This window comes from Somniosus microcephalus, chromosome 9 (genome assembly GCF_052327205.1).
Source record: "Somniosus microcephalus isolate GS21.2 chromosome 9, FLI_Smic_1.0, whole genome shotgun sequence".
In the NCBI taxonomy this organism is placed as follows: Eukaryota; Metazoa; Chordata; class Chondrichthyes; order Squaliformes; family Somniosidae; genus Somniosus; species Somniosus microcephalus.
In genome coordinates, this window is record NC_140995.1 from 12,941,821 (window position 1) to 12,953,717 (window position 11,897).

General features: G+C 46.4%; 1 pseudogene; it reads right to left on the minus strand.

Annotated features, from left to right (window-relative positions):
• Window positions 1-3,789: 3,789 nt before the first annotated feature.
• On the minus strand, window positions 3,790-11,363 carry LOC147112266 (leucine-rich repeat flightless-interacting protein 2 pseudogene; annotated as a pseudogene).
• Window positions 11,364-11,897: the final 534 nt, after the last annotated feature.

Genomic DNA, 11,897 nt, shown 5'->3' on the forward strand with positions numbered 1-11,897 from the left:
TAGGGCAAGGCTGAATGGCATTTATTTTAATGCAAGGAGTCTTGTGAATAAGGTGGATGAACTGAAGTTGTTGATGAACACATGGGAGTATGATATTGTTGCTATCATGGAGACATGGTTGAGGGAGGGGCAAGACTGGCAGCTCAATATTCCGGTGTATAGAATCTTCAGGCGAGACAGAGGGGGGGGGGGATAAAAGAGGAGGGGGTGTCACAATATTAATTAAGGAGTCAATTACTGCTGTAAGGAGGGATGATATATTAACAGGTTCCTCTAATGAGGCCATATGGGTTGAACTTAAAAACAAAAAGGGGGCAAGCACTTTGCTGGGTGTGTACTATAGGCCCCCAGTCAGGGGAGATAGAGGAACAGATATGTAGGCAAATCTCAGAGAAGTGTGCAAATAATAGGGTAATAATAGTGGGGGATTTTAACTTCCCCAATATTAACTGGGATAGTCAGAGTGTAAAAGGCTTAGAGGGTGCAGAATTCTTAAAGTGCATCCAGGAGAGCTTTTTGAGCCAGCATGTAGAAAGTCCTACAAGAGAGGGGGCGGTACTGGACCTAATTCTAGGGAATGTGGCCGGCCAAGTGGTAGAAGTGTTAGTAGGTGAGCACTTTGGTGACAGTGACCATAATTCGGTGAGATTTAAGGTAGTCATGGAAAAGGACAAAGATGGACCGGAAATAAAGGTTCTAAATTGGGGGAAGGCCGATTTTAATATGATAAGGCAGGATCTGGCCAATGTGGACTGGGATCAGCTACTTGAAGGAAAATCCACATCGGAGCAATGGGAGTCTTTCAGAAAGGAAATTGAGAGAGTACAATGGCAACATGTTCCCGTAAAGGTCAAGGGTGGGACCAACAAGCCCAGGGAACCTTGGATGTCAAGGGATATACGAGAATGGATTAGGAAAAAAAGGGGGGCTTTTGGCAGATACAAAGGACTAAAGACAGAGGAAGCCCTAGAGGAGTATAAAAAGTGCAGGGGGATACTTAAAAAGAAAATAGGAGAGCGAGGAGGGGCCATGAAATAACACTGGTGAGCAAAATAAAAGGAAAATCCTAAGGTGTTTTATAAGTATATTAAGGGCAAGAGGATAACTAGGGAAAGAGTAGGGCCCATTAGGGACCAAAGTGGCAAGCTGTGTGTAGAGCCAGAAGATGTAGGTGGGGTTTTAAATGAATTTTTTGCATTTGTGTTCACTATGGAGAAGGACGATGTGGACATAGAAATCAGGCAGGGGAACTGTGATATACTTGAACATATTAGCATCGAGAGGGAGGAGGTACTAGCGGTTTTAGCAGGCTTAAAAGTGGATAAATTCCCAGGCCCGGATGAGATGTATCCCAGGCTACTATGTGAGGCAAAGAAGGAGATTGTAGGGGCTCCGACACAAATTTTCAGAACCTCTCTGGCCACAGGGGATGTGCCAGAGGACTGGAGAACAGCTAACATAGTACCATTATTCAAGAAGGGTAGTAGGGATAAAACAGGGAATTACAGGCCAGTGAGCCTAACATCAGTGGTAGGGAAAATATTGGAAAAAATTCTGAGGGACAGAATTAGTCTCCACTTGGAGAGGCAAGGATTAATTAGGGATAGCCAGCATGGCTTTGTCAAGGGAAGATCATGTCTGATCAATTTGATTGAATTTTTCAAGGGGGTGACTAGGTGTGTGGATGAGGGTAGTGCAGTGGATGTGGTTTACATGGATTTCAGTAAGGCTTTTGATAAAGTCCCGCATAGGAGACTGGTCAGGAAGGTAAGAGCCCATGGGATCCAGGGTGCCTTGGCACATTGGATCCAAAACTGGTTTAGTGGCAGAAGGCAGAGGGTGATGGTGGAAGGTTGTTTTTGTGACTGGAAGCCTGTGTCCAGTGGGGTACCGCAGGGATCGGTGCTGGGTCCCTTGCTGTTTGTGGTCTACATTAATGATTTGGATGTGAATGTAAAAGGTATGATCAGTAAGTTGGCAGATGACATGAAAATTGGTGGGATGGTAAATAGCGAGGAGGGAAGCCTCAGGCTACAGGACAATATAGATGGGTTGGTCAGATGGACAGAACAGTGGCAAATGGAATTTAACCCTGAAAAGTGTGAGGTGATGCATTTTGGATGGAGTAACAAGGCAAGGGAATACACAATGAATGGTAAGACCCTAGGAAAGACAAAGGATCAGAGGGACCTTGGTGTGCATGTACATAGATCCCTGAAGGCAGCAGAACAGGTGGATAAGGTGGTTAAAAAGGCATATGGGATACTTACCTTCATTAGCCGAGGCATAGAATATAAGAGTAGGGAGGTTATGATGGAGCTGTACAAAACGCTGGTAAGGCCACAGCTGGAGTACTGTGTGCAGTTCTGGTCGCCACACTATAGGAAGGATGTGATTGCTTTGGAGAGGGTGCAGAGGAGATTTACCAGGATGTTACCTGGGCTGGAGCGCTTCAGCTATGAAGAAAGACTGGACAGGCTGGGGTTGTTTTCCTTGGAGCAGAGAAGGCTGAGGGGGGACCTGATTGAGGTATACAAAATTATGAGGGGCATAGATAGGGTAGATAGAAAGGAACTTTTCCCCTTAGTAGAGGGGTCAATAACAAGGGGGCATAGATTCAAGGTAAGGGGCAGGAGGTTTAGAGGGGATTTGAGGAAAAACTTTTCACCCAGAGGGTGGTTGGAATCTGGAACTCACTGCCTGAAAGGGTGGTAGAGGCAGGGACCCTCACAACATTCAAGAAGCATTTGGATGAGCACTTGAAAGGCCATAGCATACAAGGCTACGGACCAAATGCTGGAAAATGGGATTAGATTAGATAGGGCTTGATGGCCGGCGTGGACGCGATGGGCCGAAGGGCCTCTTTCTGTGCTGTATAACTCTATGACTCTATTACCTCTTCAAAGAATTCTATCAGATTAGTTAATCATGGCCTGGCCATTTGGAATCCATGCTGACTGTTTTTTATTATATTTCCTGTCTCTAGATGTTCTTCTATCACTTATTTTAGTATGGATTCCAGTATCTTTCCTATCACTGACATTAAGCTGACTGGTCTATAGTTCCCAGGTTTTGTTCTATCTCCTTTTTCATATATAGGAACAACATTAGCTGTCCACCAGTCCTCTGGCACTATCACCTCTTCTATGGAACTTTTCTATATTGTAATCAACCACCACCAGCTGGACCGAAGGGTGTGTTGATGCGGGATGGAGGACACAAGCACAGTCAAGATTGGTAAATGAAATACAGCAGTTAGCTGTGTTTTATTTTTAGAAAACGGGGAAAAAGGTTCACGTCTGTCAAAATCCAAAAAACGTACGACGTTCAAAAAATGAAGAACAAAACCATCACCTGCCCCGGGTGGTTAGGAAGGCAGTCCTTAAATCAATTTCCTCCAAAAACAATAAGCCAGGGTTACTTTACCACTGGATCTTTCTCAGCCGGTCCAGGGATCATATCAGGCTCTCAGAACTAAACAATATTCCACCCGAGTTCAATAGTAGGCCTCTCTGTGGCAGCTGCAAGCTGGTTTTCAACAGCAGTCTTGGCTTTGTCTTAGCTTTCTCCTCAGGTACTGGCCCTCTCCTCAGGCACTGGCTCTGGAGGGATGCACCAGTTTGCCTTTAGAACTCCTGAGCGAATGGGTAGATTTACCTCAGGTGTGTTGGAGGTGGGTGTGGCCTTTAGCTGAATTGGAGTGAGAGGGGGACTTTGTCTCCATCTGGTGGCCACATACCGTCCATCCACCACAAACCGCCCCCATAGCTCACATATCCCCCCCCCCCCTCAGCTCCGACCTCCGTGAAGGGGCGCAGGCAGACCAAAGGGCCTCCTCTTTTCTGCTTTTAGTTCATCCTATATTTTTTCGGTGTTTTCTGTTGCTGTTTTATAACGAAGCACCTGTCCTTCGAGTCTGGCAACATTTTGTTCAACAGTGGCAATACCCTGTTCTGCCTTAGACAGTTTAAACTTGTACTCACTCAACTGCCTATTCGCATCTCTCTGCATTTGAAGAATTTGTAGATCTGTGCCATTTTCTAGTCGATCAGAATCCGTGAGCACATTCTCAATCTTAGAGTTCTTCTGTCGTTCCTCTTCCAACTGCAAATTCAGCTTTCTGATCTGTGCAAGTAATTCTTCCTTTTCATCGGCCAGTTTCTTTAGCCGCACATCTAGTGGTCCATCTCCTGCACCTTCAAGCACTTGAGCGGCCTCTTGAGACACAACTGTAATCGCACCAACAACTGGTTCATGGTTTACATCACCATTAGGTGTGCCTTCTGGGGTTATCACCAAAACGTGTTTCTCTATAAGCTCGTCTCTTTGCCGAATACCCCTTTTTAGTTCTTCTACTTTATGTTGTGACACACTACACGTATGTTTTTGCCGTTCCAGTTCCTTAGATTTTCCCTCATTTTCTCTATATAGCTCTGCCATTTGCTCCTCCAATTCCTCAATAACATCTTTTAATGTATCCACTTGGTAGACGAGGTTAGATTTTCCATTGTCTAGTTGTGCATTGGAGACCATAGCTTTTTTTGTATTTCTCTTCTACTCTGATAAGGAATCCCGCAATTCACTGAGTGAAACATCTGGATCCAGAATGCTACTCGTATCTCCACATTGCTGATTCGTATCGTTCACTAAATGAGAGCGGCAGTAGTAAATTCCAGAATGACTTTTTCCTGCTTTTTCAATTTTAAGCCAAGCTTCTGTCCCATAATCGATGATTGTTATTCCATTCTCAGCTTTTACTTTTGTGGGCTTTTTCCCTACTTTATGCCACTCAACACTGTGTTTCGTGTCACTGGACAAATTTCCAAAGGCACAATGCAGTTGTATGAGGTTTCCTTTCTTCACAGCTCGAGAAGGCACAGTGTAATTAATTTCCAACTCGAATCAGTTCATACATCTGACTTCTTGGGGATTCACTAGGTTGGAACACCCACTCATGGAATTTCTGTGCTTGAATCGGTGGACTCAGTTCTTACCGCCGAAGTATTTCAGACGTCAGTTTTCCATAGTTAGCCGCAGCATCGCTGTCCAGCTCTAGATACGCTTTTTGGGCAGGACCAATGAGAAAAGGCGCCAAGAGCCCAGCCCATTTCTCCGGAGGCCATTTCCCCTCTTTGCAGTCCTCCCAAAGGCCTATAGGTAGGCCTCTATGTTATCCTCCTCTGTTATTTTGGGAATGTACCGCCCAGCTGCATTGGTTGGCACATCAGGTTGGCGGGTGCTGGCGGGAGGTTGATCAGCTGAGGCGTTTAGCCGCTCCAGTAGGTTTTCCCTCAGCAGCTCATTGCCATGGCACTGTTCCTCAAGAATTTTTTGTATTTGTTCATGTTGGGCCATATCATCAATAACTGCTGAACTTCCTCGATGTCATTCCGAGATGCTGCCTCCAGCAGTCTGACGTTATCAGGGAACCGGATCCTCTTCAGCCCTCTGTTGCTTCTCCTTTTGTCCAGCTTCACTTTTTTTTAAATCTTGCTTTCAACAATGTATGCTTTGTCCTCCCAGCCACCAGAGGGCTAAAGCCGCATTCTCCACTATATGCGATCAACCACCACCTAGACCGAAGGGTGTGTTGATGCGGGATGGAGGACACAGGCACAGTCAAGATTGGTAAATTAAATACAGCAGTTAGCTGTGTTTTATTTTTAGAAAACGGGGAAAAAGGTTCACGTTTGTCAAAATCCAAAAAACATACGACGTTCAAAAAATGAAGAACAAAGCCATCACCTGCCCTGGGTGGTTCGGAAGGCAGTCCTTAAATCAATTTCCTCCAAAAACAATAAGCCAGGGTTACTTTACCACTGGATCTTTCTCAGCTGGTCCAGGGATCATATCAGGCTCTCAGAACTAAACAATATTCCGCCCGGGTTCAATAGTAGACCTCTCTGTGGCAGCTGCAAGCTGGTTTTCAACAGCAGTCTTGGCTTTCTCCTCAGGGTCCGGTCCGGTCCGGTCCGGTCCGGTCCGGTCCGGTCCGGTCCGGTCCTGTCCTGTCCTGTCCTGTCCTGTCCTGTCCTGGCCCAGCCCGACCCGGCCCTCAGACTTTGGCCCTGAAGGGATGCACCAGTTTGCCTTTTGAACTCCTGAGCTAATGGGTAGATTTGCCTCAGGTGTGTTGGAGGTGGGTGTGGCCTTCACCTGAATTGGAGTGAGAGGGGGACTTTGTCTCCATCTGGTGGCCACATACCGTCCATCCACCACAAACCGCCCCCATAGCTCACAATATATATAAACTAGTGCCTCTGCTATCTCCTCCCGAGTTTCCTTAAGTATGCATGGGTGCATACCATCCGGGCCTGGGGTTTTATCCACCTTTAGTTTTGCCAGTTTGTCAATTATTTTCTCCCTTTCTATGACTACTGTATCAATATTCTTTTTAAGCTTATCCTCTAATGAAGAGTCTATTTCGTTATCTTCTTTAATAAAAACTAAGGCACCTTGAATATTCTAATCAATGGCCTGATGCTTGTTTTAGGACCCGATGCCAAATTCGGCATAACCTTGGGCGGAGCACGTGCCGTGCATAGTCCGCTCAGCTTTTCCAGGTCAACTAGAGCATAACCAACAGCCCTTAAACAGCAACACTGCGGGCCGTGCTCGCCCCCTTCCCGAACGCCACCCTCACCTCCCAGAATTTACGAGCTCTGGATCGGAGCTGGCTGAATTTTTTCCAAGCCACCCCGACCGGCAAGCTACACCAGGACACCCAATTGGCATCTGCTGCGTCTCGATATTATGTAGATGAGGCTCGAGGCCCAATTTCCAGTGAACATAAGAACATAAGAACATAAGAAATAGGAGCAGGAGTAGGCCAATCGGCCCCTCGAGCCTGCTCCGTCATTCAATAAGATCATGGCTGATCTGATCCTAACCGCCAATCCACTATCACAGAACCATCTCCTGAATCTAACAGAATTAGACACACGAAATAGGAGCAGGATCAGGCTACACGGCCCCTGGGCCCGCTCCGCTACCCACAGGGCCATGACCGATCCGAACCTAGACTCATGTCCAAATTCCTGCCCGCTCCCCGTAACCCTTAATTCCCTTTACTTCTAGGAAACTGTCTATTTCTGTTTTAAATTTATGTAATGATGTAGCTTCTACAGCTTTTTGGGGCAGCATATTCCATGGACCTACCACCCTCTGAGTGAAGTAGTTCCTCCTCATCTCAGTTTTGAAAGAGCAGCCCCTTATTCTAAGACTATGCCCCCTAGTTCTAGTTTCACCCATCATCGGGAACATCCTCCCCGCATCCACCCGATCCAACCCCTTCACAATCTTATATGTTTCAATAAGATCGCCTCTCATTCTTCTGAACTCCAATGAGTAGAGTCCCAATCTACTCAACCTCTCCTCATATGTCCATCCCCTCATCCCCGGGATTAACCGAGTGAACCTTCTTTGTACTGACTCGAGAGCAAGTATGTCCTTTCTTAATTATGGACACCAAAACTGTACGCAGTGAGCCTCGGGCGTGCGCTTCACGCCGCCTTTCCGCGTGACACCGATCTCCCGGTCAATGGGTCGATACCGAAGGAAAGTTTCTTTCAGTATGAGAAAAAAACAAATTGAATCTGACGTAAGAAAACTACTAGGCACTTGGTCTAAGCGTTAAACAAAGCTTTAATCAACTGTTTTACAACATGGAGGTCCAGTTGTGTCCTTCACTAGTTCCTGTTAAGAATGTCCTGCGCAAGCTGGGCCCGTGCCCGAGTATTTATACTCTCCCTGGACAGCGCCACCCGCAGGCCGCTCAGTATTATTTCATAAGTCTTTCTTTCATGAATGACTGATTCATGTCAGTATCGATACATTTTCAAAGGTTAATTTAATTAAAATGTTGTGAGATGCAATTTTTCTTACAAATTTCTCTCCCTCCTCTCCTGATTCAAGCTGACATATAGTTCTAGGGGCACTGAGTACCCTCTTGTTCCTTGCCCAAGTGATCGTTCTCATGAGCCTACATGAGGCAATTGGACCTGGTGGGAGGAGGCGCATGTGGAGCATAAATGCCAGCAGAGACCAGTTGGGCTGAATGGCCTGCTTCTGTGCTGCAGACTCGATGTAACACGATGGCCACAGCCGTCAGTAACCAATGTCTGACACATTGCATATTTTCCTGCAGGAGTCATTGAATACTGATCACATGCAGAATTTGTGGCAATTTCTCCCCCTCCTCTAGATCAAGGACACTGATCTAGCATCCCAGCTGAGATCGGGTAAATCAGCTCAAAACAAGGGATCAAACCTGGGACTTTCCTGGTCCGTGTAGCTCAATCGCTTACTGGGGAATGCATTTAAGTACTGAGCATAACTAAGACCGCCTATTTCCACCTCCGTAACATCACCCGTCTCCGCCCTTGCCTCAGCTCATCCACTGCTGAAACCCTCATCCATGCCTTTGTTACCTCTAGACTTGACTATGCCAACGCACTCCTGGCTGGCCTCCCACATTCTACCCTGCGTAAACTTGAGGTCATCCAAAACTCAGCTGCCCGTGTCCTAACTCACACCAAGTCCTGTTCACCCATCACCCCTGTGCTCGCTGACCTACATTGGCTCCAGGTTAAGCAACGCCTTGATTTCAAAATTCTCATCCTTGTTTTCAAATCTATCCATGGCCTCGCCCCTCCCTATCTCTGTAATCTCCTCCAGCCCCACAACCCCCCGAGATATCTGCGCTCCTCTAATTCTGCCCTCTTGAGCATCCCTGATTATAATCGCTCAACCATTGGTGGCCGTGCCTTGTGTTGCCTGGGCCCTAAGCTCTGGAATTCCCTCCCTAAACCTCTCCGCCTCGCTGCCTCTCTTTCCTCCTTTAAGACGCTCCTTAAAACCTACCTCTTTGACCAAGCTTTTGGTCACCTGCCCTAATTTCTCCTTATGTGGCTCGGTGTCAAATTTTTTGTCTTTTAATACACCTGTGCAGCGCCTTGGGACGTTTTACTAGGTTAAAGGCACTATATAAATACAAGTTGTTGTTGTTGAGGAGCTCAAACCCAATGTACACGTGTTGCTATGGATGAATACACGGCAGGCAGGCAGCTCAGCACGTCTGTGCAAAGAAGGGCTGAGTAATAGCTTGTGGACAGAAATTATACAAAACCACAGGATGGCTGGATATTAGGCACTGCTATAAGAGAGGAAGGGAAAGAAGCAGAGAAAGAGATGGTTTATTTGCAATGCATTTTGGCACAGATTATTTTTAGAATTGGCAGGCAGCCCAGAAACCACTAATAAAATTACAGCAGCGAAGGTATTTGCAAAATTTGAAGAAAAACATTTCCTGATATTAGACATTTGTGAGATATTAATATACTTGCACTGAAACATCATTTAATTCAATCAACCATTTGTGTGGAATTCAAGATTTTATTCTTTTTGCTTTTTATTCAAGTTTTCAGTAAAGAAGATGTAAGGGTAAGTGCAGTGCTCCCAGCGGGAGTCACACTCGCCAGGACCACAGGGAATCACAGAATCAGTGTGACAATGCTGTAAGCCTGAGTCCCATGCACGCTCCCTCTGAGCGCAGTTCCCCACTGGCAGTGCAGGATTGCAGAATTCATCCCGCGGAGTTCCATCAATATGATTTTTTTTTAAAGATTGCTCAAAGCTTACAGTTTACAAGTGAGACACATCCTGCAAATAGTCACTGGCTGTATCGCAGAATAAACCAAATCGCCATTTGTTTCTATCTCTGTAATCTCCTTCAGCCCCACAATGCCCCCCGCGCCCCCCCCCCCCGTCCCGAGATATCTGCGTTCCTCTAATTCTGCCCTCTTGAGCATCCCTGATTATAATCGCTCAACCTTTGGTGGCTGTGCCTTCTGTTGCCTAGGCCCTAAGCTCTGGAATTCCCTGCCTAAACCTCTCCGCCTCGCTACCTCTCTTTCATCCTTTAAGACGCTCCTTAAAACCTACCTCGTTGACCAACCTGCCCTAATTTATCCTTATGTGGCTCGGTGTCAATTTTTTTGTCTTACAATACTCCTGTGCAGCGCCTTGGGACATTTTATTACGTTAACGGCGCTATATCAATACAAATTGTTGTTGTTGTTTCAGCTCCCTTGTTATCTATCTCTCAATCAGCAGGAACAGCGCAAGGCTGATCTTTTTACCAACGTGAATTCCCAACAGGCAGGGCTCCCCGTCGGGAGCGTACTTTCATAAAGTCAGACCTTGGAGTCAAACTGGCTGAGGTCTGAAATTTTAATGGGGCTCACAGCAATCGAAACGCTTTGACTGGAACTGGATTAAACTCCACTTTAAACCTGTCATGTCTGTGGCTGAGTGTGTGCAGGCTAGCGATGGAATGCTCGTTTAAACGAAAGCATTTGCTTTTACTTCCACTTATTTTATGACCTGCTTCAAGGGTGCTGGCCTTCCACGCCTGGTGAGCACCGCAAGGAATAGAGCGTCTGGTAGACACAAATAACAGCAGTGAGATTTAGATTACATATCTTTTCCTTTTGTTTAAATTATATTTTATGCTTAAATTATTGGACCAGAACTTCGGGTCCCCACGGGTGAGTACGCGCTGGGTACTCACGCGTAGGGCCAATGAAAGTGCCGGTTTCGTGCATGCACTGCACTTGTGAACCGCCTGCGCCCCTGGGATACATGGGCCCTACGCACTTCGACTGTGGAGAGGCCCAGGAGCGGAAGTGTATGGGCCTCGGGAGCCCTCAGGTAAGTTCGTAGATTTTTTTTCCGATAGGAGGCCTCCGCACGCAGGAAGCCTCCGGTCGGAAATTACGGGCCAGTGTGTAACTGCCAACATATCAACATTGCTTCTTTAACGTGCCATAGCTTCATCCCAAGCACGTTACCTTGCAAGAAATTTTTTCTGCTGTGTTGTAGCAAACTGGAGTTACTAATTGACATGAATCAGTCATTCATGAAAGAAAGACTTATGAAATAATACTGAGTGGCCTACTGGTGGCGCTGTCCAGGGAGAGTATAAATACTCGGGCATGGGCCCAGCTTGCGCAGGACATTCTTAACAGGAACTAGTGAAGGACACAACGAGACCTCCATGTTGTAAAACAGTTGATTAAAGCTTTGTTTAACGCTTAGGCCAAGTGCCTAGTAGTTTTTTTATGCCACTAATTAACCCCTTTTTGTAGCATGCTGTTGAATTTAGGGGAATGACTAGCCAAGAGGATCACTGATAATCTGACGGTGCCTTTCAGCAACCAATTATTATAATTGAAGGAAAATACAGTAGGGGGAGGGGGGCGATTTTAACTTGGCCAGATCAGTGTTAACGAGGCGATGATAGCCACAAAATGGTGTTGGTAGACTTACCGTCCTGTTAACGCTGGCATTCTGGCCGCCGCCATTTTTAAAGGGGCCAACACAGGCTGACACAAGCACCCGATAGTTTCAGGTAGAGGGGCCTTTTAATATGCAAATCAGAACCCTGTGATTTACATATTAGGAGCCCAAACACCATTTATTTTGAGGCAACTGCGCTGTAGAGGTCCGTACATGTTTTTGCTGGCAGTACGGCCGAAGAGAATCAAAAGAGGTAAGTTTTAAGCTATCTTTGTGAGCAGGAGTCGCCTCTGGGCCCCACAACCAATATAATCTGGGGGGGGGGCCCCTGTTGTTCTGGGCTCCCCACTCCACGACCACAAAATCCCCACCCAGGACTGACCTTACCTCCAACGGCCGGATGTTGTGCCAACCTGACGTGGTCACCGACGATTGTTGAGTTTCACTCGGTATTTTTTTATTGTCTACTCTTTCCGGAGTTTCCGCTGTGTGTCCAACTAAGTTACGGCGGCACAGCGCCAGAAAGTGCGAGGAAATTCACTGCCACGTTAATTGTATGTCTTCATTCTGTCAGCGATTTCAACCGGGATTCCCACATT